This window comes from Numida meleagris, chromosome 2, assembly GCF_002078875.1.
Source record: "Numida meleagris isolate 19003 breed g44 Domestic line chromosome 2, NumMel1.0, whole genome shotgun sequence".
NCBI classification, from domain to species: Eukaryota; Metazoa; Chordata; class Aves; order Galliformes; family Numididae; genus Numida; species Numida meleagris.
In genome coordinates this window covers 56,519,954-56,532,701 of record NC_034410.1, presented here as the reverse complement: position 1 = coordinate 56,532,701, position 12,748 = coordinate 56,519,954, and the positions used below count along the sequence as shown (strand labels likewise).

The window sequence follows — 12,748 nt, the reverse complement described above, 5'->3', positions numbered from 1 at the left end:
ATTCCTTATGAGCTCCTTTCACCTCAGGATTGCTCTTAAAACATTACACGAACAGCTGAGCGGTGCCTTTTAGACAGCTGCCTTAGCCATTCCCTTTGAAGCAGGTGTGCCACGTGAGCCTGCCAGCATAGCCAGACATCAGTGAGCTCTCCTGGTGTGCCTTTGGCTTATTAGGAGTAATCCTTGCTATTTTTCATTTTGTTGAAAACCAGAGCTGTTATGATGCAGGCCCTCTTTATCTGCTAAGATGAAGAGAAATGCAGCCCTAACTACAAAATAAGCTGAGCACATTTTACCCAAATGTGGGGGCCATGATAAAGCAGGACATTTCCCCACCCAATAAACCAGGTTCAAGTGCTGCTTGCAAATCCTTGAGTTGGTCAAAGGCTTCTCAGGTGAAAGATGTTGGGAACTGAGGAATCTCTGGTGAGCGGCTGTGGCTGATGAGATAGAGATTAGCTGTGAAGTACTGACCACAGAGATCTTGTGCCATTTGGTTAGCCGCTCTGAGCCTGACTGAGCTGGATCTGTACCCACTCTGCTTGCTGATGTGCAGTGCAATGAGCTGTGTTGGGTCTGATGCATTTTTGGCTGTCAAGGGATGAAGTGGCAAGTTCAGAGGTGTGGTTTCTAATGGCAAGACTACTTTGCTTGTGGTGAAACTGGGAGTGCTATGGCATGGTAACTAAGGAACAAGTGATGTGAGAGGAAAAGCTCTTTGTCAGGCAGCTTTTACCTGGCCAGTAAGGGTGCTGGAAAACCACTGCACCAATGTTAAGGAAGCATCAGCATGGAGGTAGGACTGAGTGCTGCAGAGGGAAGGAGGGGAGAGGAGAGGAGTCCTGTGTAGCTCAGTCACAGGAAAGGAGCAGTAGAGAGGATGCAAAGGAGTGGTGGGACAGGGTCCCCTGCTCAAAGGAGGGATGAGATCTATGGTATAGCTTGGGAGGGGCATGGAGGTATGCAGCAGTTATGTGGGCAAGCATGGGCAGGCACTGCATTGTACCTTAAAGAGCATAAAGCAACAAGGGGAATCACAACAGAAAACATAAAACCTTGCAAATAAATACCCTGCACTGAGCGTGCATTATTTAGTGCTCACGTTAACCCAGAGGCTATTCCAATTCACTGTTTTTAGCCATCAAATTGTTGTGCCCCACTTTTGAAAGTGGTGGCCGAGCTATTCGTCCCAAGTCTCTGCCTTCTCCAAATTTTGCTTCCAGCAGCAATCAGAGCTCCTTGGCTTAGCTTCTAGCTGCATGTCACAGAACTAGCTGCAGCAGACACATGGGGCTAGATTGGAGGTTGATGAGCCCCCAGCAAGAGTGGGATGTGAGACAAGAATCCCTGTTTACTACCCCAGTTCTGCTGGGAAAAGGAGGTTGATGTTTCTGTTGTGGGATAAGATAGGTGAAGGTTGTGGGCACAGCCTGTATGCTTGGCTTTTGTGCCTATAGTGAGACCAGTAATGCTGCAGAGTGAGTAGTCCTTTGGTTGTTCCTTCAAGGTGTGGAATAGTAGGATTTAAAGAAAATACAAATTAAAAAAAGATCCCTTAACAGTGCTTTCAAACGCATAAGGTCTCAGCACCTATCTGTTGGAAAAAAATATGAGAGAATCAGGGTAAAAGGGCTGTTGAAATACTCAGGAGTAAGCATATAAAAGACTGTCTAGGCATATGTAGTCCTGTGTGTAAATCAGAGATTATTTATTGTGAGGGCATATTCTCAAAGCAGCTGCACACAATGGCTTGTTGTACCAGTTTTACAAGATTTTCTGAAGAAAGTCAAGATACAAAGCTTAGTTTGCTGCCAGCGTTTGTTTCACACAGAAGTCTTGCATCTTTGCACCCTGTGCTGGTGGCTTCATGCTTTGAAAAAGAACTTTGCTTCTCTTTCTTGTTTAGGAATAAATCTGAGACTAAATAAAAGAGGAGAAAAAATTTTCTTTACAGTTTGGTTTTCCTTTCAGCATCTGGAAGTTAGGAGGGAGAAGTACTAGAAATTGAGGTAAGGGCTTTAGTGTGCATGTTTAGCTATAATTGTTTGCATATACCCATGCATCTCTCTCCTTTTATTTCCGGCCCTCCATGAAATGGGGAGATCAAATGGGGAGATTCTGCGCTAGTCATGCAGAAGTGTTTAAAATTTCAGGCAGCGACGATAGGAAGCATCAAGCAGTGATGGAATAGGCTAACAAAATTACAAAGACGGCAGCTATTCATTAATAAATTAGAATCCTGTAGCATGTTATATGTTTTATTAACTGAAGGGTTCTATCTCATAGGTGATATTCTTATGGAAGCAGCTTCATGTTTTCCCTTTCACTATGTTAAAAAATAAATAAATAAATTCCTTTTTTAGCCATAGACTGTGAATCATGTATTAAATCTCCCCACAACGTGTTCAAAAATGAATTGAACACAAGGAGCTGGATAATCTGCAAGGTCCCTTTCCACCCAAGCCATTCTGTTCTTCTGGGAACTGGAGCCACAGCCACCTGCACAGGGCAGGTGGGAGCAGCAAGGTGCAGCTCCTGTGCAGGAGCTATGAAGATGGAGCAAGCGAGGGTGCCCAGAGCAAGCCCAAAAGTGCATTGCTGCACTTTTCTCCTTCTCTCTGCTGACTGAGAACACTAGTGTTGCATATGAGATGAACAACACGTGATGTAAGAAAGAACCAGCAAAAGCGCTTGAAGCTGGGGTAGTTTTGTCAGTGCTGCTGGGTTTGGGGTGCCCTTTCCCTGATGTTGTGTGTGTTTAATGGTCTTGAAATGACACATGGGAGAAAACCTTTCAGGTCTACAGCTCTGATATAGAGAGGCCAGCTTAGTGAGAAAAGCTTATTTTCAGAAAGTTTCTTATTAAAATCCCCTGTTCTTTTCTCCATCCTTTGCACCTTTTGCTCCTTCTCTTCCCCACCTGAGGGCTATAGGTGACTTTTGCATGCAACATATTTTTCTGATCAGCTCCTTGAAGGCTAAGCCCTTGATCTTCTGCAAAAATGCCACTTATTATTTTTTTTTATCAACGGAGCTTATTAACCTGACTTTCATTTTGTGTAAACTGTAATTAGAATGTATGAAGAACTTGACTTGCATTTGCCCTTCTGGGTTGATTGTTGAGTCTGCTGTAGCAGCATCCATCAGGAGCATACTGAGACATTGATTTTTATTTTTTTTAAAGGGAGAGTTGAGTCATTTCACAGGGGGCAACTGCAGCTCAGGAACGCCTTTTCCTTTTGGCAAGACTTCTGCAGCCACATGCATATAGTGCAGACCTCTGGCTGGAAATGCAAAGAGCGAGCTCAGCTCACAGCTCTAGCAAGGTCAACACACTTCTCTCCAAATATTGGCTTTATAAGATGATGTTTTAAATTCCCTTCTGCCTTTTTGGGAGGGGTATTGGTGAAGAAGGTAGAAAGGAGTGACATTACTCATGACCCTACTTGAAACGTTTCTAGAGCAGACTGAGGATTCTCATACTCTGTGAAACTCAAGGACAAATCTGGTAAGGATCCCAAACAGGCTGCTGGATGTCAGAGATGTGAGGCAGGCTGGGAGAGGTCACTCACTCAGGCAGTCCAGCTCTTATAATAGTTGTGCATATTTGCGGATAGATAAATTTGTGATAAAAGCCTTTTTCTGCATTTATACATGTCTAAAGGCACCACTGACATCAGAGCCACTGCTCAGTGTACCACCAGGTTTTCCTCCATAACTCCAAAAATCTATGACTCATCTCTTTTTTTTTTTTTTTAATTATTTTCCTATGATCCCCATGGCTGAACCCTTCTGTCAAAAAAGAGTTGAGAGAACTGTTTTAAAAAGCATGATTGTTAAGTTTGGGTATTGTTGATAGCTGTGACCATGATGCAGTCCCTTGCAGTACTTTTGCCATCTTAGTTCAGTCATTCAGAGGCACTTCTATTCTCTGTTTTTTTGGTGCCTGATCTGATTATCTCTGCTTCTGCCTCTTTACACTGCACTGCATGTGGTCCGCTTTTTACAACCCAGGATTCGCACACTGAATGTAAGGCTCCGTGCAGTCGCCCTTGTAGTTTTAATCTCCCCTTGCCCAGATTTTAAAAAGGAAGGCTGGTGCGCCTTTGCGCCTGGATTAATGCTGGTATGTGACTTAATTAATTAAATAGCATAATCCATCCAAAGAAACCTGCTTCTCTCCCTTCAGATAGCTGTTCCTCATTTCACACACAGTAAGGCTCTTTCTTGTGATGCACCTAATTGAGGGTACCTCTTCCGCAGCAGATGGAAAGCTGCCTTTTAGCCACACTTGTGTATAAATTGTTTAGGGGCAGATGTTTGTCAGGGTTGCTTTTTCCGTTCCTGAGAGGAAGGTTAACAAAATATTTAAACTGTAACATACTCACAGCCTGAGTGCACAAGGTTTGTTTAAAGGAGGAGAGAGCTATTTATGGAAAGCATGTGGTTTACTTTTTTTCCCCCAAAGAGGGATTGTTGCTTTAGGGTTTGGCATGCCTGTCTGTAGTGTATGTGAAATGAGGAGAGGAAGCTTTTGGGAAACTTTCCCTACATTCACGTCCACTTTCTCACATCCAGGTGAGAAAACTTAGTGATTGTTGTGTTTTACGTGCTCCTGTTTTTCTATCTAGCTTTTGAGTGGTGTTTTTAATCTTTTACAATCAAATGATGCGTTTATCTCCCCTATGGTAGCGGTATGTTGATAATTTGAATTAAGTGCAAATTGCGGGTGCTGATTAGGAGTGATAGGAGAAAAAGACATTACAACTCTTGCAAATGCTTCATTATACTAAACTGCCAATTTTGAAGTTCATTTCATTGCATTTAAAGTGAAATGTTTGAAGTAAGCATGGATAGCTGGAAAAGTTGCCACACTGCTTAAAAAAAGATTATACGATCAGATGAGATACTTGGTTGTCATCGTGTCAGTTATGGCTCATCAGGCAACATTAGTCTTTGATGCATGGCATCTGTGGAAGACGGTTGTACTTTTCTGGGCTTTTTAGCACTCGTGTGTTCTGTAGTTTCAGGGCTGAGTCAAACACTCAGCTTTGGGAACAGCTGCCTACAGCGTAATATTGGCAAGACTGCCAAAACATTTCATGGATCGAGTAAATCAGTTCTTTGCTTCATCTTGAAGGAGTCTGTGATGTCCTCTTCCACAAAGCTGAACAACAACTCACGTTGTTGCATGCATCTCAAGCCTTTACATGTAATACTGCATGCCCTCCATTTAAAGGCCCATGCTCATCTCCAAAGGATGCTGCAAGTCCTGCTGAGAGCGGCCATGCCTTCCTGCCCAAGTGGGGAGCACGGTGAACTCATGCAGGAGAACCACAGGAAGCCAGCAGTACAGACGGATGTGCTGCGCAGCATGAGTTTTCTGTCCATGCACAAGCTTAGGAAACAATTCACTGTCAGGTGCTGCACCCATGCTGGAACTTCGGAACACTTAGATTTTTGCTTGGACCATTAAGCACTTTCATCTAATGAAAATTACTTTCTTTTAAAAAGGAAAACATTAAAACAAATGATAACAGATATTTTTTTTCTCACTAATGACTTTCTTTTTGATCTGAGAGCTTTCAGAGTGCTTAGCCTTGCAAGTTCAGATTTCTTTTTTAAATTGCTTTACGAAATCACAGGATGTTTCTGTGGTGAGTGTACATCTGTGCTGGCTTTCACTGAGCTTTGGAAATAGGTCAGGAATTAAAGCTCCGGCTTTGTGGTTCTGAGGAAAGCCCTTAAGAAACTCTCTCAGACATAAGAGGGTAAAGAGGGGTCACTAGAAATGCAGTTTGACCATGTATAGGCTGTGTGGTCTCTCTTGTCTGTGTGTGTGCACAGCTATACTCTGTACACACACATATGTATGAGCTTTTGAAATGATGCTCTTCAATGCTTGCTTAGAATAGACATTACTAGAAGGGGGAAAAAAGAGGTGGCTATGGGAAATCATCAAGGGAAATGCTCTGTCGTTATCTGGTGGAGGTATGAGTCTTGGGCTTAGCACACGTCCTGAGCGTAGCTCCATTGTTTTGTGCACCTCTGTGAAAAAAACCTGTGTGAGGCTCGCCTTTACAGTGTGGCTGCATTGCCATGGAAACCAGCAGGCAACAAATCACACTGTGCTTGCCTGCGGGCAGACAGAGTGCGCGGACAGACAGAGGTCGGGCGCTGGGATCTGCCCCGTGCTGCCCTCCTGCATTTTGAAAGAGCTTTGAAGATGGAAGCAGTGAGAAGAGGGATGGAGTAAAACCTGGGTGTGGTTTCTGTAGCTTTCCCTGCAATGTCTAAAGAAATCTAATAATAACAATAATAATTAAAGTCTTAGAGAAAAAGTAAGAAAGTTAAAGAGAACTCAAGCGAAACAAGATCCAAAATTTGATGTAAATGGAATTCCCCTGTTCTTGACCCACCACTCTTCCTAGGGATCTTACATAGCAGGATTACCATAGTTGAGGTTTTTTCTTTGTAGCACAGGAGGAGAGCAGAAGGAAAATGGAATGGGAGCAGAGAGAAGATGGTAGCTGTTTTTTTTGTTTGTTTGTTTTTTTCCCCAAAACACATTTTAATTTCCTTCGGCAGAAGCAACTTCTTTCATCTCCCCCTGTCTTTAATTTATTAGTCCTATGGGTGGTCCTAGACAACCTCATAGCAGCGTGGCCTTTTGCTATCCTAAAATATTAATTTGCAAGCATGCTTTGTAGGCAGGACACCTTCATGGTTTGCTCAATTGTTCATCTTCACGTGTCCATGTTTCTCTGACTCCCTCCTCCTCACCTTTCCCCTAACTCCAGGGCTCTCGACATGTGCAGAGGAGCAGCACAGCACCTGGCTCTCGATACAGCCCTCAGATGAAGGAGGCAAAATAGCACTTCAGGCACTGTAAAGAGGATCTGCTTCTTTGATGTGGACATTGCGGAGTTTAACTGGCAGAAGGTAAGCATGGCTAGAGGATGACAAATCTGAGTGGGACATAACCACAGATATCGTCAGCACATCCTCAAAGGTGCTTTTTCTTCTCTGTAGCTCCCAGCAGCCTTCCTGAGGTTGCTGATCTAAACCAGACTAGCTCTCTGGAAAGACAGACATACTAGGAAGATCTTTGGTACGCATTTATTTTTCCTAATTCTGCCTTCCAAGCAACCTGTGGAGCTTATGGGCAGCATGCAGTAGTGTCAAAATATTTTAAGCATGGCCTCTTCCTACCTTGTTGCACCCTTTTACCAACTCTGTTTGACAGCACTGGTGAGACCTTGCCTCGAGTACTGTATTCAGTTTTGGGGCTCTGGATGTCAAGGCCTTGAAGCATGTCCGGAGAAGGGCAATGAAGCTGGTGAGGGGTCTGGAGCACAAGTCTCAAGAGGAGTGGCTGAGGGAGCTGGGGCTGTTCAGTCTAGAGAAGAGAAGGCTCAGGGGAGACCTTATCGCTCTCTATAACAACCTGAAGGGAGGTTGTAGTGAGCTGAGGGTCGGCCCCTTCTCCCGTGTAACTAGTGATAGAATGAGAGGAAATGGCCTCAAGTTGCGCCAGGGGAAATTTAGGCTGGACGTTAGGAAATACTACTTTTCTGAAAGAGTGGTTGGATGCTGGAATGGGCTGTCCAGGGAGGAGGTGGAGTCACTGACCCTGGAGGTGTTCAGGAAATATTTAGATGTTGTACTGAGGGACATGGTTTAGTGGGAAATATTGGTGGTAGGTGGATGGTTGGAATGGATGATCTTGTAGGTCTTTTCCAACCTTGGTGATTCTGCGATTCTATGATTCTACCCCAGTTCCTTCAGATGCCAGCATCAGTGTAATGATGGCCTTGCACAGTTCCTGATGCAGTGTGTGTGCCAAAGCCAACCACAATTATCCCCTTGGCTCATGATCTGGGCGGCAGGATGAGATCACTGCCATGAGGTCACCACACTGCCGTGCCCTTGGGTCTGGCTCCCAGCCGCGCGTGGCTCATTGTCACGTACGTGTGTCACTGCTGACTGTGCCTTCATGTGGTGATGCATTGAACATGGATTGCTGTTGTATCCTCTCTAACTAAAGGAGATCTTCCCCTCTTCATATATTTTGTTAGTGTGCATTTTTTTTTTCTGAATTACAAGCTTATATGCCTGCATGCACCCTAGCAAAGAAGAAATGGGCTGATAAAGATTTAAATAGGCACTCTAAGAATGAGGATGACATTCAAGCTCAAAAGAAAAAAAAATCTGAAAGTCAACCCTGGTATATTTTCTGTTCTTTTCTTTCAACTTTTAAAATGTCACTGCCAAGAGCAGTGACCACAATGGTGAATGAAGCTATGGAAAAAGAGAGCTGAATCTCTGTTTGGGTTGTTGTTATAAGATCTAGTCCCCTCCGTTCTGAAAATGTGAGTCAGGGAGATGCGTGCACAGAAGTTCAGAAATCAATACCTGGTCTCTTTCTAGCATGAAAATACTTAAAATGCAAAAAGATTGCCTTTATGCATATGCTTTGTTTGTGAAATAAATTGGTGAAATTTGGCATGCTTCTTAAAGAGGCCTTTTGGCAGTCTTTCCCCATAGTCTTAGGTCATGCCTTTGCATAATGATGTAATCTGTAGTGGGCAGGAAGAATTCAGCACAACAATGAATAATGGCAGTATTTGTGGTGAACTGGTCATGACATTCTCACTTGAGCGTTTCTCTTTGGGAACTACTTCTTCAAGTCATGAGGCTTGCAGTAACATCAAGAGAAAGAGCAGCACAAGAATAGCCTGGGTGAAGGAGAAAGAAGACACTTGTTTTAGAGGGTCCACCACAGAAGGAAAGGAAAGGAGACTTGTCTGAAATACTGACATTTTTACAGTCATCTCTTTGTGACATTCCCTCCACCCCCTCATATTCTATATATCTGTAGCCTTGTGCACAAAACTCACTGGAGTCCCAGTGAGGGGAAAAACAACTTGTAAGAAACTAGGTGAGTAGAGAAGTAAAGGGGAAACATTGAGCTGATAGAGTTTCTCAGCAGTATTTAAAAACAAAAAACAAAGACAAAACCAACAACAAAAAAAAACCTGAAAAAAGAGCGTATGCTTTTAAATGTGCTGGAATCAGACATGCTACCCTAGATTTAGATTCTTCTGGGCAGAGGAAGAAGGGAAGTGTGTTAGTTCTTGAGATTGTGTTTAAGTAGGGACAGAATGTAAACACTGTCATGTCAGAATGAGCTGCATCCATCACGCCTCATTGGTGTCCATTGGTATCTTTGAAGGTTAGGTTTATAGAGATAAGTTATTTATTATGTAGTAGACAGGGATGTGTGAAAGAAGCAGGCCTCTCCATTGTAACTTTAAAAGGCAAAGAAGCTCTTGTGGGTAAATACTTGCCGTTGTCACATATAGGAATAGCTTGGACACTGTAGTTTTGAGTAAGATCAGGTTTAAACCACTGTGGTAATGCTGACTAGATGTGTAGGGTGCAACTGCTTTCTGCAAAACTATGTTTACAGGAAGACAAGTTAAATGGGAAAGGAGTATATGTGGTTCAGGAGAGAAGAATTATTAATGTTCCAGTCATTTTTGTAAACTTAAAATCTAGGAAGTCGGTTGTCAATCACAAGTACTCAGGCTTGGTTTAAATTCAGTCTCCCAAAATTTGTTTAAATATGTGAATAGGAATCCAAATATTGTGGTGACAGAAGAGCTAACACTCTTTACATTCTTCACGTGTCATTTACAGGACACTGGGAATGGTTGAAGAAGCAGAAAGCTGTACCATTCTCCTGTAGTCTAAAATATTACTGAAAAAATCATCAAGAGGAGCGTAAAACTTGATTTACAGTTCTGAAAAAAGTGATACTAAGAGAACATTTGGCACTTTGGCCTTCATGTTACTGAAGAGATTCTTCCAGTGTACCAGAAAATAATTCTGTCCTCAAAAAGGACAAAATAAAACCATATTAAATATGATACATTTCTGATAGAGCTGTGAATTTCTGCAAGTATTTTTCAAACACAGTATGAATTATTCTAAACAACAATAGCCTTATTCAAGATATCACGAAGTAACACAAAGCATATTAAAATGTTGTAGTTTTGTTCTGAAGTCCAGCTGATCTATTGTTAAAAGGGTTGAAGCTAACCTTGTAACCTGGTACAGCGGAGGTATGTTAAAAATTGTTAGTAGTAATGAGTCTGAAATGTGACCTATAGTTTTCAAAACAGTTTGAAAAAGTAGTTTCATACAGTAAACAATCAAACTTCTTTAAAACACATTTTGTGTTTTACCTAACTTGTGTAAGAATTTGTAACCAGAGACTATAGGCCAATCACCCGTCCAAAGTAAGCAGGGATATTAACTTAGCAAAGGAAGAAATAACCAGCTTCTTTTGTCTCATTTGTGTGACAAAAGTATTTGAAAGTGCCATCTGAAAGTAGGGGCCTGTGTTGTTTGATAGCATACAAAACTAGTGTGCACTGAACAGTGCAGTATAAGAAAAGGTTGTATAGAGAGTGTATGCAGTAAAATATCTGGCATGAGAAAGTTGTACGAAGAGTTTTGTAAGGAAGGAGTAGGAATAATTACATAAAATTAATTTTGCTCTGATTAAAATCATGCAGATGATAGACTAAATTCTTGTGATTTTGCTTTTCGTTTGAGAAGGAGTATGTGGGAAGCTTGATTTTAAGCTGAAGTAACCTAAATGAACTGCATTATTTGGAAATTCTTTTAATGTAATGCCCTGTGATGCAGTAGTTTATGACAGGAGAAGAATTTCACTCAATCGTGACCCAGAAATATTAAACTTTCCCTTAACAAACAATACCCAATTCTTCACCGAAACCATGAGGCAGTCTTTTCTTAGGCAGACAGTTGAGTTTTTCAGTATAGTGTCTGTAACGCTGCACAACAATATTTACATGCACAGAATGGGTAATTGAACACTTCAGACCTATTCAGAGTTGCTGCAGTGGGTTTAACTTCTTTGAAATGAGTTGATGCCTCAGCCTACAAGATGGCTCAATGTGATCTCTTAGCTTTTCAAAGCTATGTTACTGAAGATGATAAGGAGACTGACTTGGAAATTTGTTTCCTAATTGTACTATTCCTTTCCCACTAAGGATGTGGCTTTGATCGATTACTTACTTACTTGCCCTAAATTTCCACTTTTTAAAAAGCACAAATCCTTGATTGGCTTATGTAGAAAGTCTGAGGTGAGGAGCTGATTCAATTCCTTGCATCTCCAAAAGATGAAACAACATTAGGAAAACAATCATGATGTCTGATTTCATTTAATCTGTTTTTATTGTGCAAGTGTTCATGGTGTTAGAATACCCTTAGTAGCAAATGCGTTGTGGTTATCAAATGAGCTTCACTGCAGGCGTAAGGTCCTCGCAGCCACTTTGCAGTGGCTCCCTACAGCGGTCCAGGTCCTTCCCCATTTGACAAAGCACTGTGGTACATGTTCAAAGTTAGTTACTTGATTGAAGTTTTCTGTTAAAGAGATGTGTTTAAGGATAGACAGATAAGTGCATTCCTGAATCAGCAGCTGTTATGTTATGTTTCTTAGAGGTTTTCAGAAATCTAGAATTTCCTGAAATACTATCTTTGCTGCTTTCCAAGCTGAGGATAACCTACAACTGAAAAACAAACTCAAAACATGTTACTGTGGAGCATGCTGAAAAGCCTCCTAAAGTCGTTTTTCCAGTCATTACTAAGGCTTGTGTTTACAAAGACAGTTTATATTTCAGTAGCCTTACGTCAATAAATAAAATGGCATAAACCTGGTTTTCCGGAAATTACATTTAAAAAATAAATAAATAAATAAATAGTTGGTAACATGAATTAATTCCTTGTAAATGGAGAAAGAAGCAATCACTGAGTAACTGAGTCACTAGACAGCTTCTGACTGTAATATTTCTCACTGTTTAAGGTGGTATTTTATGGCCAGCTACTTGTGGTGAAGAAAAGAAATAAGTTTTAGGAAAACCAAAATCCCAAGTTTTCACCACACTATTATATTTAATAATGCATGCCAATTTACCCACACTTGTTTTCTAATGTGTAACACTCACTTACTTACTTATTGTAAAACTCTACTGATAAAGTATTACAGTCTTTTTTAGGAAAACATCTTTACTCCAGTCCAGAGTGTTAAAAGCAGAATCAAAACTATTCTCTGATTGGCTGTGATTAATTTGTACATGAAACCACTGTGTTAATTATGAGAGTGGGTTTAATCACCGAGGGGTCTAAATTTAACGTTCTCTTTAGCAGTATACTAAACTTCCATAGCTCATTATTTTGTCTTCTGTAACGTCCAACCTTCTGATACTCCCACTGAATAAAGTGCAAAGCTCCAGTCTACAGGGATTATAGACTTGAGAACCAAATAATTCTTAAACACCATTTGTGGTAAGGCGAGGCAGGAGTTGCAGATGCAGGGGCTGTCTGCAGTTCCCACTCCCAGCTTCCCTGGCTATGTTTAGGGATAAGACTTGAGGCCTCACACCTTACCACATTTCAGATACGTTGGTTTTGGTTGGTGAATGCTGGAAAGACAAGAGGTGTAGATTCCAGAAGCAATGAATTCCAGAGGGCTGGGACAAACTCTGCGGTAAGATTGGCCCCCAAAATCCATATTCTACCAGAAATCCACATCCAGTGCAGTGAGAACCCTGCCTTCCTTTCACTTACCTCCAAATTCCATACATTTTAGATGAAACATTTTGCGTTCAGTGATGCAGTCCCCTTCTGATGGAAATGATCCATATCCAGCCCCAGA

The 12,748-nt window shown here is 41.6% G+C and overlaps 1 long non-coding RNA gene across 8 annotated transcripts in view; it reads left to right on the top strand.

Annotated features, from left to right (window-relative positions):
* The window catches only part of LOC110394037, a 253,077-nt gene that overhangs the window by 178,950 nt on the left and 61,379 nt on the right, over nt 1-12,748 (top strand). For 4 of the 8 annotated variants that reach the window (XR_002435343.1, XR_002435348.1, XR_002435344.1 and 1 more), the window contains one exon: nt 6,801-6,942. This is a non-coding gene — a long non-coding RNA (uncharacterized LOC110394037). Of the gene's footprint in view, nt 1-356; nt 427-507; nt 622-1,826; nt 2,010-6,800; nt 6,943-12,748 lie in introns of those variants that run through there. The other 4 variants (XR_002435347.1, XR_002435349.1, XR_002435350.1 and 1 more) reach the window with 4 other exon arrangements.